Source organism: Stenella coeruleoalba (assembly GCF_951394435.1).
Source record: "Stenella coeruleoalba genome assembly, chromosome: 6".
Lineage (NCBI taxonomy): Eukaryota > Metazoa > Chordata > Mammalia > Artiodactyla > Delphinidae > Stenella > Stenella coeruleoalba.
Window position 1 is genome coordinate 67,413,823 of NC_137151.1, and position 19,569 is coordinate 67,433,391.

The 19,569-nt window shown below is 38.5% G+C and overlaps 2 pseudogenes across 2 annotated transcripts; both read right to left on the bottom strand.

Moving 5' to 3' along the window:
• Positions 1 to 2,247: 2,247 nt before the first annotated feature.
• Positions 2,248 to 2,905, bottom strand: LOC307188114 (structural maintenance of chromosomes protein 6-like; annotated as a pseudogene). The gene has a single exon. The product of its transcript is annotated as a structural maintenance of chromosomes protein 6-like (transcript).
• Positions 2,906 to 4,823: 1,918 nt separating this feature from the next.
• On the bottom strand, positions 4,824 to 5,938 carry LOC307188113 (structural maintenance of chromosomes protein 6-like; annotated as a pseudogene). Its single transcript has one exon. The product of its transcript is annotated as a structural maintenance of chromosomes protein 6-like (transcript).
• Between the last annotated feature and the right edge of the window lie 13,631 nt (positions 5,939 to 19,569).

A 19,569-nucleotide genomic window follows, 5' to 3' on the forward strand; every position in this document is an offset into this window, starting at 1 on the left:
ATCATGATTTTTCCTCATTTCTTCTGTTACTGTAGTGAATTGCACTGATTAATTTTTATATGTTGAAACAATCATATTCCTGAAATAAACTCAACTTGGTTGTGATGTATCCTTTTATATTTTGCTGGATTCGTTTGTTTAATGAAAACCTTAACTTCTCGGTAGGATATATTAATTTGCAGTATTCCAATGTTTTTGTTGCAACAACTAGAAAATAACATGGATAAATTGCAAATTTATATTTGTAAAGATATCAGAGAGTCGTGGAACAAAGAGGAATGGGTGAACTAAAATTCCAGAACAGTAAGAACCCATCCTAGGTAAGCTAATGATTGTTTTCTTCCCTGGTGGGCTTGACTTAAACAGGGAGACTGTACTAGAAGAAAAAGAAGCCAGAAGAATTTTTGACAATCACACAGAGCTGTTGTGACCTATTAGAAACTGGAAGAGCCCAAATGCAAGGCTGGTTTTCCCCATGAGACATTTCCTGAGGGTGATGTGAGGCTGGGTGCTGGCCAGAAAGGCAGATTGTGATCTCCCATTGTCTTGTGGTGCTTGGGGAAAAAAAATCCTTCTAGGGAAAGGAGGCTTTCACAAATTCACAACTAGTCTCTCCCTCAGGTATACATACATGGGTGAATAAGCTTGCTAGGGCTGCCATAACAGAGTACCACAGACTGGGTAGCCTAGAAAAGTTTATTTTCTCACAATTCCTGAAGCTATATGTCCAAGATCAAAGTGTCAGCAGGGTTGGTTTTTTCTGAGGCCTATTTCCTTGGCTTTTGGGTTATGGTGGTCTCCCTGTGTCTTCACATGGTCTTCTTTCTATATATGTGTCTGTGTCCTAATTCTTCTTATAAGGACATCCATCATATTGGATTAGGGCCCTCCCTAATGAACTCATTTTAACTGAATTACCTCTTTAAAGACCCTATCTCCAAATACAGTTACATGCTGATTACTGGGGGTTAGGACTTCAACATGTGAATTTGGAGCTGAGAGGGGATGGGGGACACAATTTAGCCCGTAACAATGGGGTTGTATGCAAAGAGCTAAGCTCAAACCTCTGAAGGACAGAACTACAGGGCTAAAGAATCAGAGACTATAAACTCTCAATTAAAAGCCCTGACCCAACTCAATCACTGATTGGATTGAGGTGATCTGTCCTTCAGTCTATCTGTCTAACTGAGGAAAGGGGGACCCTCCACTAATGGAAGATATCAGCTGGAGCCTTCTTCTTTTACACATAAAGTCTGTCATATAATAAAAGATTATTAGACGTGTAAAGAAGGAAAAGGTGACCAATGACAAAGACAAAATACTAATAATAGAAGCAAACCCTTCCTTTCATTGAGAAGGCTTTAAATTACAGATTCAATTTAGTTAAGAGTTACTGAATTATCTGGTTTTCTCTTTCTTCTTGTGTCAATTTTGGAGAATTGGGTCTTGCTAGAAATCTCTTTCATCTAATTTTTCAAAATTATAAAGTTTGTTTATAATATCCTTTTGTGATCTTTTAATATCTAAACGATTTGTAATAATGGTAAGCACATGTAAAACGCCAGAAAGTTCAGTTCACAGCTGATCCAGGCTGAGGTAAGGTAAGATATTTTCTCTTTTTTCCTGATCAGTCTCACAAGAAGTTTATTATGTTCCTTAGCTTTTTTCAAAGAACTATCTTTTAGCTGTGTTGATTTTCTCCATTATATGTATGTTTTTATTGCATGAATTTCTACGTTTATCTTTATTTTTTCCTTTCTTCCACTTTCTTTGGGTTTTATTTCTGCTCTTTTTCTTTCTTTTTTTTCCCCAGATGCTCAAACTTTTAATTCTTACAAAATATTATAGAAATGAACCCAAACTAAACAGATATGTAAGTAATTACAAAATTTTACTTCTGAAAAAACACTATAAAAGTAGACAGTTAAAAAAACCAAAAAGATTTAAAACCAGTACTATGAAATTGATTTTCTCAAAGTAAAGTAAAAATAATTTTAAATGGCTGATTGTAGTTGGTTTTCTAGGCTTATTTACATAATTTATTGTGGTCAGATGTATAAAGGAGCTTTTTTTTTTAAGAATATCTTTGGTTTCATTTTATTTCATCAAATAATCCTGAATTTTTTCCCTTTGCAAATCTTTCAACATGAGGACATAGCATTTAAGGTACAAATCAACTTTGGTCTTCTTGCTATTGAGTCACAGGTTAAAGGGCAATGTGATTTGTCCTCTTTCAGGATCAGACATTCAAAGAATTCTAATCAGTTTACTTGACAGAAGTGAGCTCGTGCTTTGAGGGGTAAGCAAGATAAATTGACTGAAACATTGGGAGTCTGCTGTCTTGAGTCTCATGTTCATTGCAGTTCTTTGGTTAACCATATCATGTAGACATCAAACTCATCCAGGCATCTGAGAGGAGATTCAGTAGTGGACCACAGGGAAAGAATGAAGCAAGCCATGGAAAAAACAAAACACCACCACCAACAACAACATTCGCCTCTGGAGAAGGCCCTCATGTTATTGAAAGGAGCTTTGTTTCCCTCTCCAGGCTGAACTGATATAGTAACAGTTTCATTCTTGTGGTCAAAATTCATTTTTCCACAAATAGGCTGGCTGAGATAATAAGTTGTCAAAGTACAATTTGCATTGTAAAGTCAAAGACCTTCTAAATTGTTGATATGTTTCATATCTATGGGTTCTTATTTTCTCCAGTAATTTAATAAACCTTTCAAAAGTCCTTACTTTATTATCCAGATCAAGACACCTTTCTCTTGCTTCTTAGTACTGCCTCATTATTTCCTCTTGATCTCCATGACTAGCATGTTCTGCCTATATCTTTTGTCTTAATCTATTAATTTCTTTATCTAGAATCGATGCAGAATTTTTTTTCTTCTATCTGCTCTGGGCAGATTTATCTTCCTTTTTTGTGACATTTTCTCTTCTAGTTCTTTTTCTTTCATATCTAGCTCTTATTTCTTTTTAGTTAAAGTATCCAAGTGTTCTTTTTGTTTTTCTTCAAAATGCCATTTCTCTTGTTTTTGGTTATCCACTTCAGAATCATCAGGGTTTGATTCATCCTTAAGTGGATCTGCTAGCTGATTAATTTTCAGTTTAATTGCATCATCATACTTGTTTTCTGCTTCTATTTTCAGATTTTAAGATGCTCCATGTTTTCTTTTTGTTGTTCCATATTTTTCTCAACTATTTTCATTTTCATTTTATTTTCTTGAGGCTCATCTTCCAAAGTTGCAACATCTGTAGACTGGAGTTCTTCTATATTCTCAAGTTCCCACATTTTAGAAATACTTTTTCTTATTTTTATCTTAACTCTTTATAATGTAGTTGGCACCTTCTAAGAAAATTTTCATTGTGTTTAATATCCTTTCCAAGGATAGACAAATGTTGCTGAAGATTTAATATCTGGGCTTACTTATTTTCATCCTCCTCCAAGTCAGTTTGAAATAAATCCACATCTCTGTTTAGAAACTTAGGTCTTATATTTTCAGATAAATAATAATGTCCCACAAAAACCTGATCACCATCAGCAGTAAAAGCTACAGTTCTTGGCTAGCTTTGGGACTGCATTACTGCACAAGCTACACAATTATTTTTGACTAGTAGCACTGTCTCTATGCCTCTCATGTCAGGCTGTTTGCAACAACTGCATTTTCTATTTCTAAATCTGTCAGAACTGTTGGAAACTGGATGATAAGCAGCTCTGTGTCTAACATCATACGTCTTATTCCAAAACTCAGAAAATATTATCTGTGGCTTGGTGAATAAAACCTTTTCATCAGTGCCTGAAGCATTCTTTCATCAGCATGATTATGGCAACAATAGCTTTGCAGAAGTCCTTTTAAGCAAGGTTCAGTAGCCAGAGCAAGCTCAGGGTCCCAAAGATGAATGCAAGCTCCTGAAGAGCCTATGGGTTTATAGGTAAAATGTCCACATCTATAAGCATCATCTCTGGCTTTGAGAAGAGTTGGACCATGAGGGTCAAATCCTTTTAGTCGATCAGTATTACTTTCAGTTCTTTCAGTTGTTGCTGATGATAGTTCAGCATATACTTCACATCTAATTCTTCTCTCAATTCTGGTATGTTCCTCTTTGTTCTTTTCTATGGCTAAAACTGTTCAATCTCTTGATTGAACTTTCTTGATCCTGTAAGGCCTTTACACTCTCTCCTTTTTAATATATATAATTTTTATTTGATTATAGTTGATTTAAAATGTTGTGTTTCTGCCGTACAGCAAAGTGAATCAGTTATACATATATCCACTCTTTTTTAGATTCTTTTCCCATATAGATCATTACAGAGTATTGAGAAGTGTTCTCTGTGCTATATAGTAGGTCCTTATTAGTTATCTATTTTATATATCAATCCCAATCTCCCAATTTATCCCTCCCCCTCTTCCCCCCAGTAAGCATAAGTTTGTTTTCTACACCTGTGACTATTTCTGTTTCGCAAATAAGTTCACTTGTACCATTTTTTTAGATTTCACATATAAGTGATAGCATATGATATTTGTCTTTGTCTGACTTACTACACTCAGTATGACAATCTCTAGGTTACACTAGGTTACACTCTCTCTTTTTTTTTTTTTTTTTTTGCGGTACGCGGGCCTCTCACTGTTGTGGCCTCTCCTGTCGTGGAGCACAGGCTCCGGACGCGCAGGCCCAGCGGCCATGGCTCACGGGCCCAGCTGCTCCGCGGCATGTGGGATCTTCCCGGGCCGCGGCACGAACCCGCGTCCCCTGCATCGGCAGGCGGACTCTCAACCACTGCGCCACCAGGGAAGCCCTACACTCTCTTTTAACTAAGATAATTTTTTTGCCTTTTCAGCTGCTCCAGTTCCAAAGGTTGATTAGTACTTTTTTTAGTTCTTCAATTCTTTTGCAAAGCTACTCATCATCTTTCTTTAATGTTCAACATGCATTTAGGGAATGGTTATATAAAACTTCAGCTTCATTATAGGCCCTTTTCTTAGGAGTAACATCTCTTTTCAATACCATACGTTTTGGTGTTCAGGCAGTTGTCTCTTGACTAATCTTTTCTATTTTATCTTGAATATCCTTGTATTTTTTCTGCTTCATTAAGTCTGACCTGCTGTTTTTCCATTTTCCTGTCAAGTCTAGCAGCACGATCTTCTCCAATTTTTATATTATCTCTGATAGCACTCACTTGCTTTTCAGTTTCATTGACCACTGCCCAAGGCATTTCACATTTCAAGTACGTTAAATTAGCCTTCATTGTACTTACACTAGCAATACTTTGTACACGTCTTCTCTCTCTAAACACTGGCACTTTAGTTCAGTAAATTACTCTTCCTTGATTTATCTACTCCTTTGTTCTTTGTTTCCATAATGTATAAATAATCTTCCTTCATCTGTTCAAGTGGGGTTGCTTTCATGAAGAATTTGTATTTGTCTCCCTCAATTTTAGACAGCTATAACTGGTTGCTCATCTCTTGTGTTAAAACAGAAACTGGATTAACAGTCCTAATCACTAGGATGTAAGCTAGGATTAACTGCAATTAGCTCTTCTTTCCTAGTAGAAACCACGTTTCCATTTCACTTTTTAGTTTATAAGATCAACTTCCGTCCATGCTGATGAGACCTCGCACAGCTGTAGAGTCACCATACGCATTTGTTTTATAGGCATCATCTCCACTGTTCCTTAATGTTATTGAGACAGCTGCTGAGTTCCATTGTTGCCAGCAACAAAGTTGATATTAGAACCAAATTTAAAGGGTGTAAGCATGGAATGAAGTTTCTTAGCTGAATACTCTCAATTATCCCAACTTCTCCTGCAAAGTAGAAGTATCATTAATGAAAGAAACTGTACATTCATCTTCCTCACTTTATCAGAATCCTCCAGCTCTTGTCTCAGTCTTTTGGCATTTTTAGGAGAGAAGTTTTCTTCCTCTCTTTTGGCCATCAGGTCTCAAACAAGACGAAGTCTCCTCAAGGAACCAATCAGTGGGACTGTCGCGGTGCAACCCTATGCTAAGGCTACTCTGGGAGCGTCCTGGCCTCGCCTGGCCGCCATTGGCCCCCTGGAACCGCGTGCTGCCCGGTGCTCTGCACCTGCCTCTGCTGTTTTTCTAATTTCATGAGACATATTTTTAGATCATAAGTTTTTCCATCTTCCTTCTTTCCTAATATGTGCATTTTATATGCTGTAAATTTCCCTCTCAGCATGGCTTTTACTGCATCTCCCAACTTGTGACAGGTTGTACTTTCAAGTGTTAATCTGCTTAAAATATTTTCTAATATCCTTAATGATTTCAATGTTTGAACAATGCACTATGTAGAAATGTATTTCTTAATTTACAAATGTGTGAATTTTCTACTTAAAATTTTATTTATTTCTAGCTTAATTCCACGGTGGTCAGAGAATATGCTCAGTATCATTTCAGTTCTTTGAAACTTGTTGAGACTTGCTTTGTGGTTCAGCATTTGGTCAGTTTTGCTTAATTTTCCATTTACACTTGAAAAGTTCTACTTTCCCCTAGAATTTGCCTGTTCATTCCTGGCACTCTCTTGTGGCTTGTTTATCTTAGTAGTGATTTCCTTTACTTCCTTTTTTGAAAGGTTAAACTGTGAAGTATAACATGCATCGTGGAAAAAAACATAATTCAAAAAATAACCAGAAAACAACAAAACCCATCCTCCAGGTCAAGATATAGAATATTATTAGCACTCGAGAAACCACATGTGTGTGCCTTTCTGCTCACAATTGTATCTCTCCCCAGGATGTAACCATTATCCTGATTAATTTCCTTGCTTTTCTTTATAAATGTACTACCTCTGTGTGCATTTCGAAACAAAAGGGCTTACTTTTGCCTCTTGTTGAACTTTAAGTATATAATCACATCGTATATACTCTTCTGTGTTCTGCTTTTTTACTCAACACTAGGTATATAAGATTCATTTATGTATCTCCAGCTTGTTCCTTTTGTTGCATTTCAGTTGATTTTTATTACTGTATAACGTTCAGGTGTGTCAAAATTTACTTACCCATTCTACTGTTGATGGGCTTTGGGGTGATTTCCAGTTTAGGCCAATTAATAACAATACTGCTGCGAACATTCTTGTACATACATCCAGATGCACATCTGCATGTATTTCTCTAAGGTATAGATCTTGGATTTAAATTGTTGGGTCGGGGGTACATATATGTTCAGCTTTATTGGATGCCACATGATATTTTCAGGAAGAGTATACCAGTTAACAATCTCACCAGCATTGTTTGGATGTTCCTGTTGTTCTGTTTTTCTCTCCAACACTTAATGTTGTCAGACTTTTAACTTTTTTCCCAATCTGATAGGTGTGTATCCCATTTTAGTTTTAATGTGTACTTCCCTAATTACTAAGGAGGATGTCTGTTTATTGATCATTTGGATATCACCTTTTGTATAGTACCTGTTAAAGTCTTACCCATTTTTCTGTTTGATTTGTGCTATCAGTTTGTAATAGTAATGCTTACTAGGCTTTGCTGCTTATATATATTGCAAATACCTTCTCCTATATTTTCTTTTTCTTTTTCCTCTAATACCTAATAATAATGGAGTCTTTTGAGGAACAGAAGTTCTTAATTTTAATGTGGTTAAATTTATCAATCTTTATTTTATAGTTGTTACTGTTTGCATCTTCTTTTATAAATTCTTTACTGTCCTGGGGCTATGAAGATACTCTCCTCGATTCTTTTCTAAGAGCATTATAGTTTTGCCTTTCTTATCTAGGCTTTAATCTATCTGTAACTGATTTTTGTGTAGCCAAAGAAGCCATCATTCTGGGATCACTTCAGGGTCTTGGCTCAGTTCATCCTTCCCAACCTTGTGTTGGCCAAAGCCTCAGTATCCTGATAGCAGTGTTACCACTATCCTCATTTACCTCAGAACAACTCTGGTTTTATTTTGATTTTTGGAGTGAGAGGGCCTTCAGAGACCTCCCCTATCTCTTGAGAGACCAACAATGCCTCAAAGAGACAGGTCCTATCCAAGGTCTAGTTGTTCCTTAGCAGAAGGGCGCCTCTGTGAACCTAATCAGTCACCACACCATTTGGAAATCCTTCACAATATATTTTGCATATTGGTCCAGGTCAGTACATACAGAGCATTTTCATTCTTTTAAAAGGCTGCATAATGATCTATTGTATGAAATTTATTTAACCAGTCCCCAATGGTGGACCTTTATATTCTATCCAATTATTTATTTTTACAATACTGCAGTGTCATTTCACACCTGAGTATATCTGTATTATAAATTCCTAGAGATAGACCTACTAGATCCTGTACCCTCCCTCAACCCCCAGCATAGAGTTTGTATCAATTTAAACTCCAGAAATGTAGGAGCATGCCTATATTTCCACATTCTCATCAAATGCATTGTAAACCTTTTATACTTATCCATCTGATAGTTGAAAATAATATCTCATAATTTCAATTTGTATCTTTTACTGTTGGTGAGATTGAGTGCCTTTTTATACAGCTAAGAGAAATTTGTGTTTCCTTTTCTTGGAACTATAATGTTCCTAGTCTTTGCCTTTTTTTTTTCTGTTGCGTTTTCCAGGTAGTTTTTAAGAATCCAAAAGTTTGCAAGGTCTTGTACTGAAATGTACATAGAATATTTGCTTTATGCAACTTTAAGGAAATATACCACAATGTTCTTTGACAAAGTATATAGATGCAGTGTTGCAATTTAGATATTTTACTGAACTCATTAAAAAGAAGATTTTATGGGGTTTGGAGAAAAAGTAGAACTTTGTAAGTACACGGGGAATATTAAGCAAAACTGTTCAGTGCTGTACCATAAAGCAAGTCTGAACTGCCCCAAGCGTTATTCTTTACATATGAAAGATTATCTTGTTTTTCTTTCTCTATGAAGAACCAAGCTTTACAAAGATTTATTACTGCTGAAATTTTAATCTACTTAATTAATTTGTGAATTTGTAAATTAATTTAAATAAGTATGCAAATCTGAAGTCCTTTAATAGATTAGATGTCACGGAATTGAAGGTCCACAGCTAAAATGGGCAACAGATTCCGTTATCTTATTTCCTCTGCACGTAAAGCTAATTGCACTTTCAATGACATTTTTATGATATAATATTAGCCCAGCTAATAGCATTCATAAACTTTAATATAGCTGAAACTTAAAAATATAAACACTAATCATTAACTTAGTACACTGTTAATTGAAACTGAACTCTGTTCTTGTTTTTGAATAATAGTAGTAAATTCCTTTGGAAGCAAACAAGGGAAAAGGATTTTCATGTCATCCAGTTTTTCTGATTTAGGACGCTAGCATATCTAATGCAAAGTATCTTCAAAGTAAAGCAAGTTCACACTCTCACATTACTTCAAAGACTTTTGGTGTCTTTGGCAACTTGATAATTTATGTGTATTTGACCACTTCCTATTTTTGAGCCACTGATTAAATTATATTTAATTAAACTGCACAAGCATTTAACAATTCTCCTGTAGAGTATATCCAAACTAAGCATATAGCCTTAACACTATGGTTAAAAAATCTGACAGTTAATCTAAAATTATTGACTTTGCAATATATGTACTCCTTAGCACTTGCCCTTGGAAAACACTAACAGACATTTTAAACATTTGGGCCACAGGTAAATACCATTTTTTAAAGATGAAGTTATTTTAAGATTGGAGGAATTGCAAAGAATACCTGGTTTATTCCCCTACTTCATCCTAGATAAAAAGTGAGGCACAGAAAGACTGTGGCTTGCCCAACAGATAAAAGCAGCTCAAATGTACAAAACTTTCTGATTAAGTCTGCTTCCCGGATATTAGTAGAATTATCATTCTGTTCTAAGTTTCACTTTTGATGTATGAAAGATGCAAGTGATGGAGACCATCCAAAGAAACTAGCCCCTCATTCTTTGGAGCTAGATTTTAGTAATAAAGAGGACATTCCGAATAACTATAATAGTCATTCTAGTGCTTACAGGGAAGCATCACTTAAAAGGTTCCCACCAAAAATTTAAGTTTGATGGCAAATATCCTTGCCCTCCAAACCATACCACTCTAGAATCAATGTATACTGTTCTAAGTTTAATCTTGGAAAACTACTGAGGGACAGAGTAAATGGAGTTATTCTTCTCAGTTTTAATGTCTATGTCAAACTAGAGAGCTAAGGCTGGACTTCCAGATCCTTATATATTTCCATAAAACACCTTCCCATGAGTTTAGCCTGGGTGAATCATGCAAATTAAAAGAAAATTATTAGTACCTAATTGCCCCCCCCCAATAAAGACTGTTCCCACACAGACAGATATGGGCAAAATTTGAGTCAAAGCAAACATGAGAAACATGAAAAAGAAATACCATACTCATTTCATCGTTGGCAGGTACTGTCTTTGCCAGAAATTGCTGTTATAGTGGAGATTGCCCAAATCAAAGTCCTCAGACCCAGTGGCTTTTATGACTCTGTACATAAGCAAGGAAAGCCTTTATGATGTCACAGGAGGGGAGCCAGGAAATTACTAGAATCTTGTTTTAGCACTTTAGACTTAAGTAATCGTCTTGATGTACCTCAAATGCAAATTTATTACCTAAGAGATGGGTTTGGAGGAGCTTCTAGAAGCTAAGTTTGTTGCAGCTTGGAACACAGCTGGACCTGGAGTGGCCTGGTCCACGATGGTCTGGGATGCACTGATTTTTATAGTTGCTGATTCCTAGAGTTAATCTGCCTTTCTAGCTGGGGAAACACTGAGGGAACTGACCTGATGATGGCTATGGGTGGATGTCCAGCCAGCAGACAGAACATGTTATCCAAAAGCTATGGCCACAAACTACAGAAAGATCAAGTCAGCAACAGGCAGATGCAACCTGGGGTAATGTAAAACTCATGAATATAGCTGTTCAGATCATGCACTGTATAAACCTAGATGATACCATTTGCATCGATAGTATGTCCCAGCAGGTGGACCAAACATAGATATTGGTAATGCAGGAAAAATAAATAAATGGTTGTCCAAATAGGTATATGGAGACAGTTGGAACAGGCAAAGTCTACCAATGGTTAAGGATTCAGAGACAGGACTCCAGCCTAAGAAGATAAACCATAAAGGAAATTGTCATGTCTTTAACGAAAAAGAGAATCTTAAAGGTTTTGTCACCTTGGGGTGTCATCAGGAGGTGATTCAGCAAGTGGGTCTGGCCACCTCCTTCTGAATTTCACCTCCTCTGGATTCTTGCTACTGCCATGGGCACTGTAGCCCACTGGTCCAGTGCTCTGCCATTAAAGTTCTGGTGCAAGTGTGGACAAAAATACCTTATTTTGAGTCTTCCCAATAAAGTAGAAACAAGCTAGAATTTTTCCAAAAAAGATTTCACTAAATAAAAAACATGAACCAAAAAAATATTTAAGGAACATAAGAAGAACTATCTCCACCCGGCTTTTGCACTTCTAGGAATTTATCCAAAAGAAATAGTTATGAATGAGTGTCAATTAGGGTTTGATCAGAGAAGCAGAACCACTTATGAGTGACATAGTGAGATCTGTATAGAGATTAGACCTTATACAGTTGTGGAAGCTGGTTGTGCAGTCTGTGCAAGACTGCGGCTCTTCACCTGGTGCCAAGCCTGAAGTCGGCAGGGCAGCAATTAGGACAGGAAGATGCATGTAAAGTAGGAGAGAGTGGGGACAAACTGGAAGCCACAGGATGAGCTAAAGTCAAAAGGCTGGAACCAGAACTTGCACCTGCCTCTCACTGCTTCCAAACATCCAACTTCAGTGATGTGGAAGACTTCTAGAAGATTGAGTGCACTTCACCACAGGGCTGCACATGTGCCTGGGCCAAGATTTGGAGAGGTTGAAAGAGGAGATCTGGTGGGAGCTGGATCTGTGAGGCCCAGGTACTATCCCATGAAGAACTAGCTGGAGTTGCCACAGGCCTGGCTGCTGGCCCCTCTAACAAGATGATCCACGATGATGTACATGAGCTCTGACAGTGCCTGACCCTACACTAGTCTTCCAGGTATAAGTATGACAGCTGCTTCATTTCCACCATCTAAATCTCATGCAAAAAAAATTTATGGCTCTCATTAACTCAGAACCATGCAGGGCAGGGGGTTCTGGGAAATGTAAGTCCAGATTACTTGACACAGTACAAAGTCATCATAGAATATGTGCCAAAAATTAACTACATAGATTTTCACTGCAGTGTTATTTATAACGATAAAGAATAGACTATGACCTAACTGTCTAACAGTACAGTAATGGTTAAAATTTTATGGTATATCTACACATTAGAATATATTACAAAGGATGTAAAAGAATATTTATGTCCATAAACCTATGTTCACAACACAATTATCATTGTACCCGGTTGTATAAATACAAAGTTTTGATTAAAACACTATGGTGGGGGCTTCCGTGGTGGCACAGTGGTTAAGAGTCCACCTGCCGATGCAGGGGACGCGGGTTCGTGCCCCGGTCCGGGAAGATCCCACATGCCACAGAGCAACGAAGCCCGTGTGCCACAACTACTGAGCCTGCGTGCCACAACTAGTGAGCCCGAGTGCCACAACTACTGAAGCCTGTGCACCTAGAGCCCATGCTCCGCAACAAGAGAAGCCACCGCAATGAGAAGCCCGCACACCACAACAAAGAGTAGCCCCCACTCGCCGCAACTAGAGAAAGCCCGTGCACAGCAATGAAGACCCAATGCAGCCAACAAATAAATAAATTAATTAAATTAAAACTGTGGAAAGAAAGCAAGAAAAAGAAATCACCTGAGTTTATACAATAATGATCCTACCTACCTTCTGAGTTCACAAGCCTCGTCCCTGTCACATTCTGTGAGAAGGCCTGAGCCCAAAAGGATGGGTATAACTTGCTAGCGACCTGGCCCAGATTCCTCACTCTCTGGTCTCTACTCTGTACCCACATGGAGGGTGCTGTCTTGTGACCTGCCAGATGGGAGCTGGACTCCAATATAAAACTCAAGAATCTATATCTTTGAATATGACATTGTCTGCTTGGGACTGCCTTACAGCACTAACCCTGGCTTTCATCCAAGAGACTGACCTCTCTCGAGGTATTTGGCAGGAACCTGGAGATTAACATAACATATTTCACTCTTTAGGGGAAACCTGCACTCCCTCAATCCTAGTCACTAGGATGTAAGCTAGGATGTAAACTTTAAAAGGGCACTGGACTGGTTTTGGTTTTGTTTTGCTTTGTTTTTTTGGTTCACAGATGTGGTCCCAAGGTCCTGGCACATAATAGACTCTTAGAACATTGAACTAATTTTTTTCTGTATAGCAAATGGCTTAGTCTTTTATTTATTTTTTTATTTTTATTTTTTTTTTGCGTCATGCGGGCCTCTCACTCCTGTGGCCTCTCCCGTTGCGGAGCACAGGCTCCGGGCACGCAGGCCCAGCGGCCACGGCCCACGGGCCCAGCCGCTCCGCGGCATGCGGGATCCTCCCGGACCGGGGTACAAACCCAGGGTCCCTGCATCGGCAGGCGGACTCCCAACCACTGCGCCACCAGGGAAGCCCTGTCTTAGACTTTTATAGACAATACAGCAATCTCTTATTTTTAAATTCTAGACAAGGACGTCTCCTATGCTTTCTCCCTCAATCTCCATCTTTATCTCATCCCCTAGGAGTTGCTGATTGGTTAGTCAGAAACCTGGACAATGACTGGGCTGAGTTTTCTAGGGATAGAGGTTTCATGTGTTTAAAGCTCAGTAAAAGGTCAGTTCTTGAGGAATGACCCTTGCCCGAATATCTCCCTTCCACATTCTCTCTCACCCTGTGGCTCCATTCCCCTGCTGCTAGAAGCAGGCACTGGATCTACTTTTCCTCACAGCTGAGATGATTTCAGGTCCAGAATTCAAGTTTAGTATTTGGAGAGGACTGTGAGTTCCATGAGGACAGAGACCTTTGTCAATTTTTGCTCAGTTATATTCTCAGCACCTACCATAGTGTCTGGCATCTCTCTCTTAGATAGATAGATAGATAGGTAGATAATAAATAGATGATAGAGACAGATCGATGTAGATAGGTAGGTATAGACAGATATACAGAGAGAGAATCTCTAAATCTTTCTATAGAGAGAGGTTATTTTGATTGAATGAATGTGGAAAGAGCTCAAAGCATACTTTAGGAATAAGGAGACTTTCACATGATTCTAGCTCAGCATACCAGATTTCTACTTTGAGGTGTTGGGTCATAATCAGCTTATTGTAAAACGCCATTTTACCTTCTATGTGTTGGTCATCGTCCTGTGCATACATTTTCACTAAGAACCTTAAAGTTTTACCAGGTTCTCCAGTGATGATAAAACCATTTAAGAACCCCAAATCTCACCCTGTTTTCCAACATGAGTCAATTTTTTTAAAAAAGCCATAGCATTTATACAAGAAATATAGTCAGACTTCTTAAAGGAAGCCTATCAGGATAGCTGCTAGCCTTCCTAAAATCTCACTGATTTGAGATACAGATCCTTAGAGAAACACAGACCCCTGTCCCTGGCATTAGGTAAGCATCTGGGAGAGTCACAGCTGGCCAGGCTGTGGTCATTAGGTTGTGATTGTCAGGTGTTAAGCATCTTGAGGTAGTGCTTTTGTCCTAGGATAATGCTTCTCAAACTTAAATTTCTTACTAACCACCTAAGAAGCTTATTAATACGCAGATTATGATTCAGGAAGACTGCAGTAGAGTCTGAAGTTCTGCATTTCTAACAAGCTGGTCCAATGACCACATTTTAAGTAGCAAGGACCTAGAACACTGACCTCTCTTCTTTCCACATGCAGGAGGTGCTTTTGTCCCATGATAGTGGAGAAAAAGTAATTTTTGAAAATGGTAAACTATTTAAACATTCTGCGCCTCTGTTTAATCACTTTTTTGATAAAAATAATATTACAGGTAAAATCCTTTTCTTCAGGAGGAAATGAGTCTTCCAAATGTCTCAATAGCTTATCTACATAAGGTACTTTTCTCCACCCTATGTGGTAAACAGAAATCACAAAAGGAAACGGTAGGAATCAGTCTAATATATCAATAATCACAATAAATATAAATAGATTAACTCACCTATTAAGAGATAAAGGCTAGCAGAGTGACTTTTTCCCTAACATTTTATTATGAAAATTTTCAAATGTGCAGAAAAGTTGAAAGACTTTTACAGTATACACCCATAGACCCAGCACCTAGATTCTGCAATTAATATTTGCTGTAATTGCTTCATCACTTGTCTTTCCACAAACTGACTTTTTTAAAAAAATCCAGTTATATGCTGCTTACAAAAGACACATCTAAAAACAACAGAAATTTGCAACTATGTGTGGTGATGGATATTAACTAAACTTGTGGTAATCATTTTGTAATTATATACATATATCAAATCATTCTATTATATACTTAAACTAATACAATGTTACATATCAATAGTAAATGAATAAAAAATAAACTATAAATAAATAAATAAAATATAGAACAGAAAAGTTTAAAAAATGGGATTCAAAAGTCATCTGCTGGAAGGCTAATGATGCTACCCATCTTGTGAAGTCCTATCCACGTGATCAGCTGGATATACTAATTGATCAAGGAAAAGATGACCAGTTCCTTTCAGATGGACAGTTACTACCTGAAAACTTCATAGCTGCCTGTACAGAAAAGAAAATCCCTGTTGTTTTCAGATTGCAAGAGGGTTATGATCATAGCTACTACCTCATTGCAAAGTAGCTTCATTGCATAGCTACTACTTTATTACCAGTCACATCAGATATCATGCAAAATATGTGAATTCCTGAAAAACTTCAGATAAGTGAATCTCTTCAGGATTACAAAATTGTAATAAACAGAATTGCAAGGAAAAAAGATTTTAAAACATTGGATTTCTTAATGCTAAAAATGCTTTATTCTGTAGTTGATTCACCCTTTGGATAAATATAACAAAGCTGAAAAAAAAGTCATTTGCAATACCATATGATATCACATATGTGGAAATCTAAAATATGACACAAATGAATCTATCTATGAAACAGAAACAGACTCACAGACATAGAGAACAGACCTGTGGTTGCCAAGCAGGAGGGGAGGTGGGGGAGGGATTGACTGGGAGTTTGGGATTAGCAGATGCAAACTATTATATATAGAATGGATAAACAACAAGTTCCTACCGTATAGCACAGAGAACTATATTCAATATCCTGAGATAAACCATAATGGAAAAGAATATGAAACAGAATGTATACGTATTTATAACTGAATCACTCTGCTATACAGCAGAAATTAATACAACAATGTAAATCAACTATACTTCAGTTTTTAAAAAGTCATTTGCACATCATTTTATCTTTATCAGGAGTTCTAGTTCTATGTGTTCAAAATAATGGGGAAATACTGAAAAATAAAAAAGTATTAGGTTTATAGTAAATAATTTGAAGATTCTTCCTTACAGTATCCATTGTCACTACTGGCCTTCTCAATCTTCTTTAAAACATGGGATTACAAAGAAACCAGCTATACTGAAGAGTTATCAAAATTTTAAAAAAGAACAATTTGTGGTACAATGGTATATGTGCTTCATTCTTGTTGCATTACAAGATCTAGCTGCAGGCTTAATAACTGTTGTTACTCTGAAGAGGTGCTGAGCACAAATGGAAAGTTGAGATACCTGCAACAGCTCTCCATGGGACATGAGAATATCAGTGATTTTATTGGTGACAAAATCACAGCCACTGCGAATAGTAGTGGAGCTTGTCTGCATTCATAATTATAGAAATTGCTAAATTTCAGTTACAAAGTTAATGAAAATAGAGGTGCAGTTTTTCTCCCATTCAGGTTTTATCCATAGACATCCGGTTAAGAACCCCAGACTAGTCTGAAGCCGTCCTGTCACAGATCAGCAAACTGCCTCCCAGTTTTGGGCCCATGTAAATTGTCTGATTACACAGCAGATTGAAATCCTGGAACAATGTATGTTCACTAATTCCAAACTGCTTCGTGTTGACTGGAATCTCAAGGCTCTAGGCTTGGAGCAACATATAAATGACAGAAGCCATGCTAAATTTATTTTGGTACAAAAGTAAAATTTGGACTTATATCATTTGGGTTTTCTCTTTAAAAAAGAGCTTTACCTGCTACCAGAAATTATAATCAAGGTTTTGCAAGATTTTTGAGGTCTAAGAATGTTTGAGGTCTGTCTAAGCTGTTTGCAGATAAAATTTGTTTAGTGAAATATTTGGCCAATTAAGAAAGCCTCTCTGGTCTGCTTTCAGAGTTCTTTTTTGGACACGATCCCTTCATACTTTAATAAAATCCTGACATCTGTGAGCCAAAATTCTGGAAATATATTTCTGAGACACTCCGTCTGTGAACACCCTTTAAAAAAAATGCATCAGTGACAGAGAAGACTGTAATTAGAGCACTTATTCCTATTATTACACAGCCAAACAAGGAAGCATCCCATAAAAGTTCTCCAAAAGTAAACAATGTTTTTGGCTACTCGTTAATAATAGTATAACCCAGTTCTTCACGTACTATAAAGTCCCATCCAAATAGTCCAATGTGCTTGTAAAATTTGATTTATGTGGAAGAAAGCTTGGTTACAAGAAAAGTGTTCCAGAGCATTCTTTCCTTTGCTAATTCTCTGACTTGATTTTAGGCTCTCTATTCTAACCTTGTCAGTCTGTCAGTCAGTCCAGGAGTGTGTTTTGTTTTTGTTTTTGTTTTTGTTTTTGGTACGCGGGCCTCTCACTGTTGTGGCCTCTCCAGTTGCAGAGCACAGGCTCCGGACGCGCAGGCTCAGCGCCCATGGCTCATGGGCCCAGCCACTCCTCGGCATGTGGGATCTTCCCAGACCGGGGCACGAACCCGTGTCCCCTGCATCGGCAGGCAGACTCTCAACCACTGCGCCACCAGGGAAGCCCCCCACTTAATTTTTGAAATCGCTTCCATCATCATCCCATTTGAGTTTGGAGAAACAGGAAGCACTTAGGAAAGAGATTCGTATCTCTTCCTAATCACCTTGCATCTCTCTAATCATCTGGCAAGATAAAATTACAATGGCCCTATCTCCTCAGCCCAGACATTAGGAGTGGCATTTAGCTCAGGCATTCATCCAGACAGAAGAGAAATAGGATAAATTCCTCAATTCCCCAATTTTCATCTACCACCTTTATTCCATAGGTTAGCAGGAAATAACCAGGTGAAGAAGAAAGGAAAGGGGCTTGATCCCACCTAGGTTCTCTTTATTCTAGAGCACTCCTCCCCATGCAAATTTATAAAGCCAAGGTTAGAACATAAACTCCTTCAGGGTGAGGATTTGGTCTTATTTGTTGCTGTTCTTCCAAGGTCTGTGTTCTAAAAATGTGCTGGGATTTGTTTTGAGCAGGTGTAGCAGGACACACAGACACAAAAATGACTGCCACGAAGGAAGAAGTTATTTTCTTGTATTCACAGTGCCCTAGGAGCAAGAGGCACAATGCGCCATACAGGGCCACACAGGGCCACACAGGGAAGCACCACAGCAAGATGAGCAGGCAGAGAAGGGAACTGCGGTCAGTTTTTGTTGTGGTTTTCAAGGGAAAGAATGGGCGAAGCAAGACAAGCAGGTGGAACAAACTTACCGTTGGATAGTTTGAATAATGTCGGCGGGCTCTGCTTGTAGGGGTGTCCTCAGTTGGCTGGCACCTGGCCCTGTAGTGATGGGGCAGGGGATGGTGTCCCTAGTCTGGTAAAGTCTGGAAGAGAGTTACTTCCTGCCTCTTCTCACACTGGGGCTCCTCAGGCTGTGCCAAATACAGATGAAATCTTTCCTTGCTGCCCTCTTAGGGCGGCTGGACTCTGGGACCTTCAGGTGAGGGAAGTGGTAGAGGCGGGTTCCACCGCCAGAGCGGGGGGCCAATCTCCTCAGCAGTTCCCTCGGAGGAGAAACACCTCAGCAAAGCAGACATTTGGTTTTTGCCCTGAAGACAACACAGGAGGAAAGAATATTCCTCCCATTAACGTGGAGTTGTGTTCTTTTCAAAACTGTAACCCTTGTTTTCTTTCCCTAAGGAGCCTTTGAGCACTGCCTGGGCTTGGATTACAGCATGAGTCCCGGCGTGAGCTGTGAGTCACTTTATCTTAGTCATCTGAGAGCGCTTTCTGATCCCCAAATCTCTGGTCTAGTAGAAGAGAAAAGAGGAAGATGTGTGAGCTCACTTCTCCTGCTTGTGATTTTTTTCTTGCTTCATATATTCCTCCTTTCATAGTATGTCCTAAGAAGGCACAGACAAGGCTGGGGAAACAGTAGTATTAGGCAAGAGTATTTTTCCACTTGTCTCTGTCACGGTCCTGCAGGAAACAGCTGGTTTGCACAAAGTCTTTCATTCAAGAGCGTTTAATAAGGGGACTATTTACAGGGGTGCAAACAGACTCTTCTGTCTGTTTGGGTTACGAACCCCACAAGGAATGGTGAGGACCAAGGACAAGTACGAGCCGGCAGCCGATACCACGCGCAGGCCTGTAGAAGGGAGTGCGCATGGTGTTACTGGTCCCAGGGGGAGCTGTAGCTGGGGAAGAGGGGACACTAAAAAGTCCC